This window comes from Pipistrellus kuhlii, unplaced genomic scaffold (assembly GCF_014108245.1).
Source record: "Pipistrellus kuhlii isolate mPipKuh1 unplaced genomic scaffold, mPipKuh1.p scaffold_m20_p_5, whole genome shotgun sequence".
Taxonomy (NCBI): domain Eukaryota; kingdom Metazoa; phylum Chordata; class Mammalia; order Chiroptera; family Vespertilionidae; genus Pipistrellus; species Pipistrellus kuhlii.
In genome coordinates this window covers 31,360,946-31,373,139 of record NW_023425551.1, presented here as the reverse complement: position 1 = coordinate 31,373,139, position 12,194 = coordinate 31,360,946, and the positions used below count along the sequence as shown (strand labels likewise).

Genomic DNA, 12,194 nt, shown 5'->3' with positions numbered 1-12,194 from the left:
CATCGGCCTTTCCTGTCTAAACCGGCAAGTTGACAGCGCTTGCCAAAAAGTATTTCTCCGGAGCGGCCCCTCCCACGTCCCTTCTCTGGCCGTCACGGAGGACCGCTCTGCTCGGCCAGCAGCACAGGCCAAGGCTGGGTTGTAACCCCCCAGGCCCTGTGCGTGGCCCCAGGCACCTCCCTGGATCCTCTTTATCCCCCACTCCAACCTGGAAGACACTGGAAAATCACCAGATGAAGCCAGTGGTGTGTCCGTGCACACGCTGCCTGGAGCTGCTGCATGCTCTGCCTGTGAAGGTGACCTCCAAGGGAACTGCCTCCATTTGCGTGTTCCAAAAATACATGTGGCTGCCTTACCCAAGGACCCCCCCCCCAAAAAAAAAAAAATGCTATTTTTTCCTAGGGTGACACCAGCTATAAAATCCTTGGTGGGTGCGGGCAGGTGGCTATGGCTCATTGTGAATGGGGTGACCCCCGGCTCCCTCGGGGGCAGCGCAGAGGGGGTGGCAGGCGGGCAGAAACAGCCACGCTCTGAAATGCAGCCCTGCTCTCCGAACTCCACTGTCAGGCTGTGTGAGCGTCCATTCGTTTTCTTTTCTGTCCCGAACGCTCATATTTATAGTCCCCGGCTTGCCCCCGGGGTTGCCAGTTTGGCTTTAAATTATCCGAATGTTTCAAGAGTGAGGGAAAGGGTGTTTGATTTTATTTTCCGGGCAGACTTTCCTCCGGCACATTTTCGTTGTAGCAAGGAGAGCAATCGATAACCTTCCTGGGCTTGTGGATGTCTCCTTTTTCCCCCCTCTGGGGACATATTTGGTATTGGGGTCCTGTTCTTTTCTTCTCTGCCGGGAAGATAAAAAAAAAAAAAAAAACAGACTGGAAAACCCAGATCCGCCACCTGGGAGTCACTCTGTGGGAAGACGGCAGTAGGAACATCGATGTTTTTATTCCCAGATGAAAGTTGATTGGTTTGTTATGTTTTGTGCCGAGTTTTTTGGGGGCGTTGCCCGTTCTTGGAACACCATGTGATCTAGTGGTGCTAATTAGGCAGAAACTTGCCTTCCCTACAGATGCCAAGACGATAGAGGGACTGACTCTCACCAGCGGCCAGATGACAGCGTCCATGGGCCTCCTCCTGGGGCCTCCCCGTTGTGTTTTCCTTGCATCAACAGCCCAGTTTCAAACTTATTTATTGGGCAGGGAGGGAGAGAGGGGGATCTTCTCCTGATAATGAAAGTCACTGACGGGACAGCACATTTCCATATTTCTTGCTCGTTGGCCTGTTGCCTAGGAACTGTAAAGTGATAGCTGTAATTCCCTTCAGCTGTACGCTTTCTTTCCCTTACAAGTTTTGCTTCATCTGACGTGTTTTTAAACTTAGCAGAGCATTAGCTTATCCACGCGAGCCTCACAGTGAACTACGACATCCCTCTTCAGACACCGTAAGAACCGAGTGGGGTCTTCACTGAAATCCAGGAGACTTGTACCTAACCCGAGAGTCATTACATTCCCAGCTCAGCGGCTGAGCTCACTCCTCAGCGTGCTCCCTCGTTCCCTCAGTCCTTGGTGGAGTCAGATGCACATGCGGACATCGCCCCACCAGAGAGTGGCCGTACATCTATGGCGGGTGGGGAGCTGCTCTCCTCTGGCTGTTTTCGGTCATCCGGCCTTCCTCACGAAGGCTGGTTCTGGTTTTCCTCTCGGAAGGATGCTGATGTACCTGTTCAGCACTCACCTGGTTCCTTGCTGTTTTCACACTATTTTACGATTTGTTTGCCTCCCCTGACAGGGAAAACGGGTCGCCTCTCTGTTGTGTGGAGTGGGAGTTTTTGTACAAAAGTTGCTTGAGAGCGGCCTCTACGCCTGGGCCTGGGCCTGGGCCTCTCTGGCTTACTCTCCAGGCGCAGGTAGTTTCTGCACCAGGTGGGAGGCGCACCTGTGAGACAGGGTGGAGGGGTTCCCCCAGCACCTAGCGCCATTCAGGAAGAAGGGAAGGTGAGACCCACCCATCTCCTTTTTAATGATGTTTCCTGAAGATTCTGGGCCTTTGATGAAGGAATAGGAATTTGGCCTCAGGGTTGTTGTTGGTTGTGCCCAGGTGGCCCTCCTGCCCAGATTTCAGGGCAGATGCCTGTTCTGCCCAGAATGATGCCCTATTGGGGCCCTCCACCTCCTTCCTTCCTGTGCTGAGCCAACATCAGAGCAAGCTGTGTGCTTGGCCTGTGTACGTGTGGAAGAAATGTGTCACCATCCCAGCTGGATAATTAACACCAAAGGGAACCGGGGGATGGGGTCTGAATTAGGTGACACTTCAAAGCTTCTCCCTTGGTAGTTCAGGGTGGAGAGTTGGGGACCAAAGTCCCCTGATGACTAATTGCATAGTGATGTTAGGTTGTGGTTTATTAAGTGTTATTGTGAAGGAGAAAACCAAATCCCCGTCTAAAGAGCCCTACTCACACCCGCTTTTGTTCATGCCTCAGGGGTCCAGGGTGGAGGTGCTGTAATCCCACCAGCTCTTGAAGGCTCAGTTCCTCACAGATACAGATCTGGTGTCTTGTTTAGCCTTTCCCCTCTGAAATCAACAGGCCATTATTTTGTAGTCCAGGGTAAATTGTCTCCTACCCTAACAAAGCAAGGAATAGCTCCAGAAAAGCCGTCTGCTGGGGAAACCAAGTGCTGCAGGTGGGGGAAGACAGGCCTTCTTTTCCTGCTTTTGTCTCTGCTGCCGGTAAAGCAACCTCAGTCCTTGTCTTTGGGGCTGTGACCCGGGGAGCTGTGACCAAGGGTGTGTAACATTACACATACCAAGCCCGGCTATCGTTTGGGTTTGGCACATCCGTAGTGAACGGTCAGGCTGCCAACTGGTGCAGTCACAGAAGAGATGAAGTCACAAGCGCACTTGTGAAAACTCCGCATGAGCTCACGATGGTATCTCTGAGGAGGGGGAGCAGATGTCCGTGTGTGTGATCGGGCTTATTGATGCATTTTTCATTACTGGCTCACCTTATCTGGGGAGCAGATCTGGAGTTCATGTTGCTTTGCTACCACTTTTCTCTCCGTTTTTTGGCCTGGAGCCATTTTTTTACTACCACAACAGCTGACACTGTCTCCATAAACAGTTTTACGTCTAGAGACCTATCATGTCAGTTCCTATGGCTACATCTCTATACAGTGGACCCTTGAACACCATGGGCTTGTACTGCACGGACCCAGTTATACGTGGATTTTTTTCAGTAAATATATTGGGAAAATGTTTTTGGAGATTTGCCGCAATTTGAAAATACTTGCAGATGAACCACATAGCTTAGGAATGTAAAAATAAATTTTTGAAGCCATGTCACGAATGCATGTAATACATATATGTACATATTTTCTCTTATGATTTTCCTAACTTTTTTCCTCTAGCTGACTTTATTGTGAGAGTACAGCATATTAATACATATAATTTACAAGTTATGTGTTAATTAACTATTTATGTTATTGGCTATTAGTTATTTTGGGTAGTCAAAGGTCTCCCAAATATATATATATATGATTTCAGGGAGGGAGGAAGAGGGAGAGGGAGATAGAAATATCAATGATGAGAGAGAATCAACGATTGGCTGCCTCCTGCACACCTCACACTGGCGGGGACAGAGCCGCAACATGGGCATGTGCCCTTGACGGGAATCGAACCCAGGACTCCAGTGTGCAGGCTGACGCTCTGTCCACTGAGCCAAACCGTCTAGAGCCTAGCTGGATTTTTTACTGCATTGGGAGCTTGACGCCCAAAATCCCACATTGTTCAGGGATCAGCTATACTTTATAAAATAACCTCTCACTTTTCCAGGCTCCGTCGTCGCAATGAAATCTGATAAAACTTGGTAAATTAGATCCTCTGAGAGGACCTCTTTTGTGCCTTACCACTGAATACTGTTAGAGACAAAATAATAATGTTAATCGTTAAAGGGATGTTTTATGAGAGGTGGTTTTTTGTCATATGTGTACGATATATTTTTCAACCTCGGTAGTTTTTTTGTTTTTTTTTAATTGGGGTGGGTTTTTTTTAGAGAGAGGAAGGGATAGAGAAAAACATCACGGATCGGCTGCCTCCTGCACATCCCCCCACCAGGGATGGAGCCCTTAACCCTGGCATGTGCCCTGACTGGGAATCGAACTGGTGACCTCTCAGTTCATGGGTCGACACTCAACCACTGGCTCAGCTGCCTCAGTAGATTTTTAATATAAAAACCAAATTCCTAAGACAGCCCACGTACTCCTTTTTTAATAGGGGAGTCAAGATGACTCCCGCCCAGCAGTGTAGACTTATTTAAGCTTTTGTGGAAAGTGACCATTCCTCCCCTGGTTTGGGGGTCTTCATGGAAGGGTGGTAAGCAGAGTCCTCAGCGCCAGTGGGAGAGACCCCAGAAGAGCATAGCTGGTCCGCTTAGGGTGACCCCTTCCCTGGGCTTAGCATAAAAGTCCTGTCTCCCAGGGAATCCCGGGCCCAGAACTCTAGAGCAACATCCCAGCTGCACCCCCAACATCCCTAACATCAAAACACCCCTACATTCTCGTCTTTGTAAACCTCCCAAGTGAACGACCCCACATCTCCTTTGAGCTTTGGCAAACTCGAGAACGTTTTGTAACCAAGCAGAGAAATAGGCAAATTGACATCCCCATGCTTCATCCTCGGGGTCTGAGGCCTTCGAAGCTGGTGTAACCTCGAACAGCTTCACTGAGCGTGCCCTGGGCTCGGAGGCGGGCGGGTCCTGGGAGGCCGATGGCGGGTGACCGCGAGGTGCCTGCCCCTCTCGCCATCCGGACGTCTCTAATCATCTCTGGTTTTCTTTCTTCCTCCTCCAGACCCTCAAACTGACACAAGACCTACAGAGAAAACCCTTTGCCAAATCTGCTCTCAGCAATGGACAGTGACACCGTTTACAGCTTACCCCTTTGTGAGCCCCACGCCATCCTCCCGGCCCAGCAGAGACTGTTAATGCCCCCCCCCCCCCCCCTGGATGAAGCACTCACCCTGGAACAGAACTCTCTCCACAAAGTATGCACATCTTCCTCGTACCTGACGATGCGCCGCCCGCCTGCCCGCGCAGGACAGCCCCCGCCAGCACCGCCCGCCTCGGCCAGAGCGCACCAGGGCCCCCGGGGGCGATTCTGTGGTGTTCTCCTATCACGATGGTGTATGGGATGTTTTTAAGTGTTGTTGTGTGTTTGTTTTCCTTTGGCTTTCTGAGTTTTCTCACTTGCATTAACTTGCGGTATTTTTTTCTGTTAAAATGTTAACCATTCTTCCCTAGGCAAATGTAAAAAACAGAAGGGAAAAACGTACCACCCGTTCCCATTCTGGCTTTGGGCAGCAGGAGCGGCTGCGCCCTGGAACTCCATAAACGAACAGATTACATAAGCGCGAGGGGGATGTTCTTTCTTCTTTTGTCTGGTAGAAAAGGATCCTTTTCTAAAAACCGAACAATGGCACAACTGTTCGCTGCGCGCACCCATCCAGGACCGAGCCCTGCGGAGGGAAAGCCAACAGACCAGGCCACCAGCCCCGTGTGCTTCGGTTCCGAGTCAGGGCAGTCGGGGGACGCGACCCCAGCACCTGGGCTGCAGGGGCCACGTCAGGGTTTGTGGTCCCCTGTCAGTATCGTGACCTAATGCAGTGAACAATGATGTTGGTTAGGAAATAGGTTTTTTTCAAGAAAGACATCAGCTCGGCTGTCCACTAATTGCCAAATGCCATGAAAGGATTTAGTTATAAGGAGAAAAGAAAAGAAAAAAAAAAGGAGTCCTGTTTTGCTTTGCAGAAGAAATGAACTCGCAGGGGAGCATCAAGCCGACAGAGAGACATGGGTGAACAGTCCAAACCCGAGTCAGGAGAGACCTAGCACACACCCTCGATAATCTCCAGCCTTGTACTGTGTCATCTGATCTACTAGATGTGTGTGAGTGAGAGGCAATAGCATACAAACTGGGTTTTTTCCCCCCTCTATATTATTCCTAGATGGTAATTGTCCAAGTGACACAATGGATGTACAAGGTAGGGCAGTTTTGACTTAACCCCCCCCCCCCCCCCCACTTTCCTGCTTCTATGGATTTCATTGCGTTTTGTTTTCAAAAAAGTTACGGTGCTGTATAGGTGCTTTCTGTTTAACCAGGAACGTGTGACTATACTGCTTAACCTTCTTTGGTAGACACAGACTAGTTTGGGAACACCTTTGGTACACAAGAAACTGGTGTAACGCTCTGATTTAGCACAGCACATGCATACTTCTCCAAAGTGATATAAGAAGACTCTTTTCTTTGCATAAAATGCACTAGGCATATAAGTGTATAAATACATTTTATCATGTACAGTACGGAAATGGAGCATTCTGCATGGACGTTAGGAATACAGGCTAGTATTTCAGCACAGACCTCCCCGCATGCGTTCTCGCCGACGCTCACACCGTGCAGTGGGCACCGACTCCCCTCCACCCACACAGACGTGCCGCCCGACCCCCTGCACCCACCACCGGCTGCCAGGCGGTGGGTGCAGGGGCTGCACCTTCGCTCTGTAGTTCCTCTGGGGGTGATGGTGGTGGCGATAACGGCTCCTCGCGGAATGGAAGTTCCATTTGGTATTGTCACGCGTCTCTCCCACCTCGCTTGGGTTGTCGTCACGTTTGAACAATGGTCCTGTTGGTTTCGCCTTGCCTTTTACTGGATCTGTACATGGTAGTGCCGTTGTGGTTATAGCAGACCGGTAGCCATATCGCTTTTTCTAAACTGCTACACGTTTATAATCTTCATTTTAAAAGTATGTATAATTTTTAGAAAATGTATTCTGTTCACATGGTCTGCCTGTCAGTGAGGCAGACTTCTGCTTACTATATTCCTTCATAGAACGCTAGCCGCTTCCTTGGTTCTTTGGTCGTCTGCTGTGCACAAGAACTGTCCGGAGTCAGCGAGAGAGGGCTGCCTCCCTGGGTCCCAGGCAGCACTGCGGAGTGTAGCTCAGAGACAGTGGCAGCAGCCTGTGGAGGGAGGCATGGAGGGGTGTTGTATACAAGGGAGAATCCAAAGTGCTTCCAACACGAGAGCCCTGAGAATCTCTCCTCTGAGTTCAGAGAAACAAGCAAACTAACCAAACAGCTATTTGCCTTTGCAGTTTTACAAACCCTGGGAGCTACATTGGGAGCAAGCAAGGCAACCCTCAAATGCGTTGTGACTTTAAATGTTGCATTCTTTTCAGACATGTGACATCTCCTTTATTCTCTTGTCCCCCAATTTTGTTGGGTTTCAGGCAGAATGTCTCCCAGAGCACCCCAGAATGAGATTATAATTTAAACCAGATGGGGGAGGGACAGAGCGGGCCGAGAGCAGGGCAGCCGCAGAGCAGAGCAGGAAAACGGAGGGGAAGGGGTGCCTGGATTATTTTTGTTGTTGTTACCGCATCTACATGTAGAGAGTTGTGGAGAGCTGTCAGGGTAAAGTCAAGTGCCAGCATCAGTCCCAGGAGAAGGTCAGATGGGATAATTAGGCCCACCCAAGATCCCAGCAGCCCACCCATCCGGAGGCCAGCCTCCCCCAGGCCAGCAGGTGCTAACGTGGTCAGACTGGGCAGAGGTCCACACCAGCCCTCTGTCTCTCACCGATACATCCAGACCTGCTTTCAGGAAGGACCACCTGTTGGCCACCATGTGGGGTTCTGAGTGCTGTGGGCCCCTCACCTCGGAGCACCTCAGAGGAACGCTCAGTGGCCTCCAGGGCCGGCTGCTGTCATGGCTGCATCCTGGTGAGAACGCTGAGGCTACCCTCGGCCTCCAAATCAGCTGCTCCGGGAGGCCTTCCCCTTCCTGATGGGAAAGTAGAAGAGTGACTGATGTAGAAAGCATGACGTGTCCTGTGGCTCTGCTGTTCTCCTCAGGACTCCAGAGCCTTTTACCAAAGCCGGAGAAGAGCTTTCTCACAAGCTTTCACCGCCCCGGAGTGGGGACCGAGTGCCGGTGCCGGGTGCCCCGCCAACTGTGAATGTTTCCCCTCGCACATCCTCTGCCGTGATTGCTAAAGCACACTTCCTGCCCGCGGGAGTGTTGTGCAGGCACGTGTGGCACGAGGAGGACTTTGTGCGTGTGGTGTTGAGTTTTGACATTACATATGTGTCACTTCCCCTCCCTGAGCTCACTGCCCAGGACAGACAATGCCCAGTCTCAGGTATCCTTTCAGGAGGCTTCCAAACCTGGCCACGAGGGTAGGCACAGACTTCACCACCTCGTGAACCCCTCCCCACGTAAAGAAGGAGGAACATTCGGATCTTAGGATTGTCAGAAGAAACGCGGTCACATAGCCAGCTCTGTTTCCAGCATGGATGCCAAGGCCGGGGAGGGAAACTAAAAAGGTTGCCCTTTCTCTCCGAATGCAGAACAAAACCCTGGCAGCTCTGACCTCTGGTTTCCCATTTCCTGCTGTATTTGAGGAACATGGTATGATTAGGCATTGTGGTGTTTTTTATTATTATTATTAAGAGAAGCAATTAAAAAAAAAAAATGCAATCACTGGCGAAGAGGTACGAAAAAGCCAGCCTCTCGTGGTGGCAGGCAAAGCGAAGGCCTTGTGAGGTCGTGCCTGTCCAGTGAGGTCTGAGAGCAGATGCCCAGGGAATTGAAGAATCTATTATTTTTTATCTAAATCTTTAGTGGGTAACGTTTTATGCAGTTGTAATGAATGAAGAACTTTTCCTCTTGTCTAATTTTGTATGTATTTTTCCTTTGGGGAATGGTAGGTGACAAAGCCTCTGCCACACTCCAGAAGTACACGTGCGGCTGCTTTTAAAAATCGTGTGTCTGGTCACCGATTTCTCCAAAAGTATCTCATTGCCTGGCAATCAGTCTTCTCTGGTGTACTTGTCCTAGCACATGACGTACACGCGAGATGTAAACAGGTGTGAAGGAGGACCAGAAAATTTAGTTAATATTTTTTAAAAATGTATTGTGCGTTTTTTGGCTTCACATGTTGAACTTTTTTTAAGAAAAAAAAAAAAAGTTGCATGAATGGGAAAAAAAACACCTGTATACAGTATCTGTAAAACTGTCTTATCTGTTCCAATTTCTTGCTCATACCACATACAACTAGACTTCACTATGGCCTGTGGCCACGTTCAAAACCCAGAGAGGCATGCAGTCAGTACTTCGGTTTGAAGCGCCTCGTCCTCTCTTCCAAAGCAAGCACTATGCCGCTGCATCTTACTGAGGATTTTGTCTAGCCATATGTTGCCGTGAATTAATAACTCTGCCATCTTTCTTTTCAAGAATCAGAGCCAGTTTGATTTGGGAACCTGCCCCTTTCCAAATGAAATAGAGACACAGTCCTTGCTTTCCTTGGCATTTGTACATATTCCCTTGTGTGTTCCATTTAAAACCATAATCTAGTTTGTAAAGGAGATGTTGACGCATGTAAATAAAGCATCGATGACACTTTACTTTGCTCCAAGAAGTCTTTTGTTCTCCCTCCCCCTTTCTCTAACTCCAGGAGTGAAATAGCCGGGTTTTGTCTCACAGTCCTCCCGAGCGTGCGGGGACCTCACAGGCTGGGAGAGGCACAAAGCCACGTGCCGCTATCCTGAGATCAACCCCGTGAGTCCAGCAGACCTTTTCTCTGGCCCACTTCTGATCTCCACAGACAACCAGGCGGTTCAGTAAGAGCAGATCGGTGGCCATTGTGGCTGTGCACTGAGTCATGTTGCCTGGGGGAGCTTTTGAGCAGGGAGGCGGGTCCTAGGTTCTCTGCCTTCACTAAGCATCAGAGGTTTTGACCTGTCAGAGTTGAGCCCTAATGAGAGTCTTCATGTGAGTCTGGCCGACGAACATTGGTCATGGGCCGTGCCCTCCTGCTTATCGAAAGACAGACAATACCTCAAGCTTCTTGTGGGAACAGCATGAGTATTTCCAATGTTTGTGCGTGTAGGGCCTCTCAGTCAAGTTAGGAGGAACTCCACCCTACTGTAAAATGATTCCTAGTAGCCTGGGTTATGTTTTCTATTTTTATTTTGATAGACATGTTATAAAAATGATTCAGCTCTTAGAAACCCCTTAGAAACGCCTTTTGAACCCCTTAGGTTCAAAAGCTCAGACCACATGATGGACTTTTATGTCAGGTCAAGCAGATAAAAATGATTTTAAAGTTTACCTTTTGGGATAAAGTCTACATTGGCAGAGAGTCATGCTTTTCTAAGTTGGCCCTTACCATTGTTTTAATTACCTGTAAAGATACAAACTCATCATCGTCTAACACCCAAGCCAGCTGGGAGAACATACTTCATTTGAGACGGCTTCCCAATTTTGATTCTGTCTCCCAAAAGGTTAAGGATGGAAATCCAACACTAGCTATAGCAAGATTCTCAGGAGAGAGTGCTCCCAAATCAAGTAAAAATTCAACTAATTGATAAAGTTCACAACAATTACTAAGTTGATCTCAAGGGTCACGGTGGCCAGACCCTGTGATGGGCACCGGGAGAACTAGGCCCCTGGCCCTGCCCTCCGTGAGTTTGTACTCTGGGTATATTCTGTCTGCTGCACTGTGGTGAATAAAGCACTAATTCTTGCTGACTCTGCCTGCGTCAGCTTCGTGTTTAAAAGAGGAAGAATTTGGGCTAATCTCTCACATACTTTAGGGATTTGCTTTTGCACATATTCAAGTAATGAAGGCAAACCTTTAAGCCAGCAAATGTGACATGCATCAGCCAGGTCACCCACGCCTCGCTGGAATACAGCCGTCCAAGGTGGAGGGAGGTAGAATCCATAGTCACCGTCTGCCAGGCACTTCCCTCACTTGGGACCTAGGAAGGTATGGAGATGGCTGGGGGGAGGGGGGGGAAGGGGGGGAATGGGGAGCTGGGGGGGGGGGGGGGAGCTGGTGGTGCCCGGCTGCCTCTCAGCTCCGCCTGCGGTGAAGAGGGCAGCTTCCATCCCCGTCCAAGAGGTGCTGGGCTTGGAGAACGAGACATTGGAGCTGGAGGGAGAGAGGTCCTTCCTCACTCACATCCCAGGAGAAAACTATTAACAGTGTTTAAGATCTGAAGAAACGAAATTGTGTGAACTATGGCCGGACAGAGGTACTAAGAGGTAAAATGCAAAAATTGAAATACTAATTGTGCTGGACACTTTGGGCTTTAACAGTGGGCTCGGGACCTCAGCATGCCCACCAGGGATGATCTGTAACAGCTCCTCAGTCATTCCCTCCACATTCCAAGGCAGAGAGCACTGGAGCCACTGATGTCCAAGCCCCAGCTGGCAGGTGGCATGAGGAACCATGGCTTCTCCCAGGAGGAGGAGGGTCCATCTTCCAAACCATTGGGCAACTTTCCTAAGGAGGACGGGGGTCCCCAGGTGAGATACGTCCCTTGTATTCTGGCAATTGGATTGTGGGGTATTTTGGTCAGACTTATCTTCATTTGGTTGCACTGTATTTTTAAGTATTTTGAAAGGTAATGACTTCACATGATTCAAAAGCCAGAAAGCATATACACTGAGTGGCCAGATTATGATGATCTCTGAACAATGAATCATCTGGCCACTCAGTGTATATCCTATATAATAAAAGGCTAATATGCAAATTGTCCCCTTGACCAGGAGTTTGACCAGCAGGCAGGCCGGCCAAGCGCCCATATCCCCTCCCCCTGGCCAGGCTGGCCGGACCCCACCCATGCACGAATTCATGCACTGGGCATATATACAAGCAGGGAATGTTTTCTTCCCATCCCTGTCTAGTTCTCTCCCTACTTCCTCCCACTCCAAAGTTTCTTGTGTACCTTCCAGACTTTCTTATGCACCTACAATCCATAAAAACAGATTCTAATCCCCCCCTTTTATTACACAAAACATTACATTATGCACCCTCTTGGGCATCTTGTTTTGGCAATGATTTCCTCCCAGTAGAGGAGATGTTTTCATAGTTGCACAGTACTCCATGGTACTAATGTATTATAACTCATTTAACCAGTCGTGCTCTGTGGATAGACACTGGATATTGAACTGTTCCTAAACAGTTGTTATCATCAGCAACACTGCAGTGAATAACCTTAAAACATATACCGGTATTACATACACGTGCAAGAATCTGTGTAGGACTAATGGCCAAATGTGGAATTTCTGGGTCAGGGAATAATATATATATATATATATATATATATATATATATATATATATATATTCACCCACACAC

The 12,194-nt window shown here is 49.0% G+C and overlaps 1 protein-coding gene across 2 annotated transcripts in view; it reads left to right on the top strand.

Moving 5' to 3' along the window:
• The window catches only part of FOXO3 (forkhead box O3), a 109,804-nt gene extending 100,351 nt beyond the window's left edge, over positions 1-9,453 (top strand). For both annotated transcript variants that reach the window (XM_036414984.2, XM_045572780.1), the window contains exon 4: positions 4,845-9,453. The gene's annotated coding sequence lies outside the window, so the exon portion shown is untranslated. The remainder of the gene's footprint in view (positions 1-4,844) is intronic.
• The last annotated feature ends 2,741 nt before the right edge of the window (positions 9,454-12,194 follow it).